The sequence below is a fragment of the Echinops telfairi genome, unplaced genomic scaffold, assembly GCF_000313985.2.
Source record: "Echinops telfairi isolate 266 unplaced genomic scaffold, ASM31398v2 ScPeMD7_7457;HRSCAF=8495, whole genome shotgun sequence".
Lineage (NCBI taxonomy): Eukaryota > Metazoa > Chordata > Mammalia > Afrosoricida > Tenrecidae > Echinops > Echinops telfairi.
Genome location: NW_022111357.1, coordinates 22821650 through 22826962, shown reverse-complemented (window position 1 = coordinate 22826962; position 5313 = coordinate 22821650).

The window sequence follows — 5313 nt, the reverse complement described above, 5'->3', positions numbered from 1 at the left end:
GCTCAAAGCCTGCTGGGAGTGTGAGGCTTTAGCAACATGGATTCCAAATGAAAACAAAACACCCAAAGCGATGATGGTCTCACAAGAAATAACTTGAAATTGTGAGTGCGCTGCTTGATGAGATTAAACAGTTGGTGGCAAATGGTACAAGCCCCGAACAGGGAAATATCCATATGAATCATTACACAAATCCCCTGTCGTGGCACGTCAGGCTCGGCAATGCAGGCAGTCGGCAAACTTTACTGAGCACCGTTATTGGTAAAGCTGGGGCGGGCGGGTGGGGGGGGGGGGGGGGGGAGATGAAGCGAGCCCAGATCTATCATTAAACAAGCACCAAGTTGGCACATATTTATCATTCATTTCTTATTAGTCTATGTTTTAAGTTACTATTTCTCATTCATCTTCCATTTCCAATCCCATTCCTTTCTCCCCTGGGGCATGGTTCTCTGGTCTTGTCTGTCCATTGTATTTACACGTTTAAATGCATGTGTATTTAAACCATCAAGTCGGTTCCCACACACAGCGACCCTGTGCACAGCAGAACAAAACACTGCACGGCCCGGCACCATCCTCACATTGTTCCTGTGCCTGAGCCCATCGATGGAGCCACTGTGTCCGTCCGTCTCGTTGAAGAAGGCTCCTCTTTTTTGCTGCCCTTCCACTTAACCAAGCATGATGTCCTTCTCCAGGGACCGGTCTCTCCTGACACGTCCAAAGTATGTAAAACGAAGTCTTGCCATCTTTGTATCTAAGGAGCACTCTGGCCTTATTTCTTCCAACACAGACCAGTTTTTATTTCAGCAGTCCGGTGCTTTCAATATTCTTCCTCAGCACCACCATTCAAGCGCATCCATTCTTCCCTAGTGAGTGTCCAACTTTCACGTGCGTGCGATGCAGTGGAGGATGCCATGCTTGCTTGGGGCAGGCACACCGTAGTCCTCGAGGTAACATGCTTGCTCTTCGGTGCTCTAAAGAGGTCTTGTGCAGCAGAGTTACCTAATGCAATATGTCATTTGATCTCTTGACTGCTGGTTCCAGGAGCGTTGATTGTGGATCTATGCAAGACAAAAGCCTTGACCACTTCAACCTTTTCTCTATTTATCATGATGTTACCTATTGTGAGGATTTGGGTCTTCCTTGCATTGAGTTGTAATCCACACTCAAGGCTACAATCCTTGATCTTCATCAGCAAGGGCTTCAAGTCCTGCTCACTTTCAGCCAGCAAGGCTGTGTCCTCTTCATATCTTGGGTTGTTAGTAAGCCTTCTTCCAATTCTGATGTTGCATTTTTCTTCATATAATCCAGCTTCTCTGCTGATTTGCTCAGCATACAGATTGAGCAAGTGTGGTGAGAGGATACAACCCCGACGAACATCTTTCCTGATTTTGAACCATGCAGTATGCCCTTTTCTGTTCACAACTGCCTCTTGGTGCATATCTAAGTTGCGAATGAGCACAATGGAGTATTCTAGAATCCCATTTTCTCAGGGTTATCCAGTTTATTATGGGCCACACAGTCGAATGTCTTTACATAGTCAACGAAACACAAGTAAACATCTTTCTGGTAGTCTCTGCATTCCGCCAAGAACCATCTGACACCAGCAATGATAGCTCTTGTTCCACGTCCTCTTCTGAATCCAGCCTGAACCTCTGGCAGTTACCTGTCAATATGCAATGCATGTGTATAGTTGCATACAAATAGTACATGATGTTGGGTGTGCGTGTGTGTGTGTGTGTGTGTGTGTGTGTGTGTGTGTGTGTGTTGCCTGTCCATAACGGCGAGGATGGGGCAGGACAGGTGGTGTTTGTTCAGTGTACATAAGGTCACTATGAGCCATAACCAAGTACATGGCACCTCACTACAGGAAGAAGGGACATCCAGCCCTCATATCTGTTCTGCTTCCTTGAGACCTGCTCGTGTTGATGAATGTTGAGTTAGTCCTTTTTGTTTTAACTGCTGGATTATACTTCATCGTTTACAATTTGGTGTTGGGTTGCCTACCACAAGGCAGGCAGTTCAAACCCCCAACCACTCCAGGTGGGGGAAAGATGAGGCCGTCTGCTCCCTTAAAGCTCTATGGTCGTGGAAACTGTAGGGTCATGAGGAGTTGGAATCAATTCAATGGTTTGAATTCTGACAGAATTGGAAACAACTTAAATATTTTTCAACATGGAGTGGTAAATGCAATATTACCTCATCCAGTGCCGGGCTCATGCTCATTGCGAGGACTGAGTTCATTGGCCAAACCAACACTCACACCACTGAGTTGATTCCAACTCCCAGTGACCCTGAAGTTTCCACAATATAGAAGCCCCACCCCCTAGAGTGGCTAGTGGGTTTGAAGCACCCACCCCTGTGGTGGCAGTCCATCGCCTAACGCACAACGTCACCGAGGTGCACGACGAAATAAAAAAGTAAAAGCTGCAGCGCATTAGCATTCCATTTCCCCACAGCTGTGGCGATCGAATATCATCCCCTGTTTTATTTTCAGATGTATACAAAAATCCATGTATCACTTTAGTTTGCATTTCTGATGATTATTGAGGTTAAGCAGCTCATTATCTAATTATTATTCACTCTGATTTCCTCTTCTATGAATTGTTTACTCATATCCTTACCATATTTCATCTAGAATTCTCCCCACTGATTTTTTTCTGATTTTCTGTGCACATCAGACATTGATGTCAGCCGTGGCTGTGAAGATCATAGTCCCTTGGTCCGTTGCCGGCTGACAATGTCTGTGGCATCTCTTTGGTCAGCTGCGAGCTGTCTCCCACCAATGACCCTCCTTTTATTCCTTAGTTAAGCAAACAAAACAAAAACTGATATTTGAATGGACTCCAGGCTTTCTGGCATAAAGACTACATTTTCCAACATACTTGGCAATTGTGGCAATGCAAGGAAGCTCTGGCCAAGAGTTCCCATAGAATGGGAAATTGGGGGAAATAATCTTGAGGAGAGAGAGCTTCCTTCTCTTCTCTTTTGACCTTCTCACTGATTGGGAAACCACTCCCACCAAGTCAGTTTTATAGCCACTCATATGGGCTATCTTGATGGGAGCAGATAACCTCTACTTTCTCTCACAGAGAGGCTGGTGCATTTGAACAGCCGACCTTGCAGTTAGCAATCCAATGTTTACCCAATAGAGCCACCAGAGCCCTGACTGGAACCTAGATCAGGAGATGAGTTATGTGCTGAGGTCGGGGGAACACGAGAGGAGGACTAGATCTTTTACACTAACCCTGGGAAGTGAGAAAGAAAATGATCCTTTATAAATCTTTTGAAGCTATAGTTATTTAAAGTTTTATCTTTCAGAGATAAACCTAAATATAGCTGACACAAGTAGAAATCTTTAACTTGAGATAATCGAATTCATTGGTTGGCCTTAAGAAACTCCTACCTATCCCAACTCACAGTAGCATTTTGCTTGCTAACAGTTTGGTAGCTTTTCTTTTTAATACTAGATCTTTGGTCCACATGGAAAGGTTTTGTCTGTTTTATAGTGTGTGTGTGTGTGTGTGTGTGTGTGTGTGAGATATAGTTTGTTTTCTCCACATCATAAGTAAATAGTTCAACCTCCACTTATTAAAGTATCTAATCTTACCTCACTGAATTGTGATGCCCCCTCTATTGTATACCAGGTCCCAGTACTACTCTGAGCACTAGTGGGAACAGAAGACATACTTGTTTGGCTTCCATATTGATGGAGAATCACTTTGTTTTTTGTTTTGTTTTTCAGAATGTGTAGCAGTTACATAATCTAGTATCAACTTGATAAACAGAGTGAAGGGTGGAATCTAACCTGTCAATGGGGTCACAGCCTGATGGTGACTCCCCATGGGCGTGGCCTTGTTCTGTGGATTCTGAGAACTTTCTAGCTCTTGATTCTGCTATCAGAAGAGGCAGCGGGCCACACTCTCTCTGCTTCCCATTCCTGTTGCCAAGCAACACGGAGTCACGATGATGGCAGCCAGAGCCCTGGAGATGCTTCCCCTACCACTGGATCCACAAGACTCTTCATCCACCAGCCTGTGTGCATCCTTGCATGTGCTGCGTGAGTCTAAAGGGGAATTTACAGACTAGTCCGACATATGGGCTAATTTCGGACTTATGGACTTGATCTGAACTTGGCTTGGATGTTGTCTCAATATACAATTGCTCTTGGATATAAAGCTCTCTCTTACACACACAGGAGTGTCTCTGGCTTTGTTGCTCTGGTCTACCCGGTCCAACACAGTGTGTGTGATGTCTGTTGCTGTGTGTTGGTTGAGGCCATTTCAGTTCGCAGCAACCCCTTGTGCAGCAGAGTAACACACTGCCCCTCCTCTGCCCTGCTCACGATTGTTGCTATGTGTGGCCACAGGTGTTAAATGAAATCACTTTGCCTTGTTGAGTCATATGGCCCTGCTCTAGTTAACATTTTGAGAAACCATATACTGTTTTCCACGGTCCAATCAGTTATGGGTCAGGATTCTCTATTCTCCACGTCTTCGCCAACACTTATTCTTTCCCCTTTTCAGTGTTTAAATTAGTCCTCTGAGTGGAAGCAAAGTTGTTCCTCATTGTGGTTTTGATTTGTATTTCCCTAACGATGAATGGTTTAGACATCTTTTCGCAGGTTTACTGGTCACGGATGCATCTTCTTGGGTAAGACGTTGACACAGCCATTTTTCCCTGCTGCCCTGTGGGCTCTTTGTCTTTTTGTTGGTGAATGGGAGGAGTTCCTTATAGAATCTGGATATGAAATCCTTGTCAGATAAATAAATGGTTTCTAAGTAGTTTTCTCCATTTGTTAAGTTCTCTCATCACTTTGTTGATAATGTCCCTTTGATGCAGAAGAACTGTTAATATTCATGACGTTCCATTGATCTTTTTTTGCCTTTTGTTGTCTGCGCTTTTGGTATCAAACTAGGTACCAAAGGATGACCCCTTGACATTTTTCGAAGAGTTTTATGGCTTTAGCTCTTACGTGGGTCACGGAGCCCTTTTGAGTTCCTTTTCTTGTTCCTTTCATCAATGACATTCATTCTTTGTGGGGATTCAGCTGTCCTCGTGCTGGTTATTAAAGAAATTCTTCTTCCCAATGTGGACGGAGTAAGTTGTTCAGGCCCTTCACGTGTTGCTGGGCCATCACTCAACCTGAGAAAAGTCCATCACAAGCATAAACCAAACCAGCGGCAAACATAACGAAAAAGGAATAGTTGGAATTTAAAATGTATGACTGTGAACCTAAGAAAATTAGGAGTCATTAAAAAGGAAATGGAGAGGTAAGTTTGTGTGTGTGTGTGTGTGTGTGTGTGTGTGTGTGTGTGT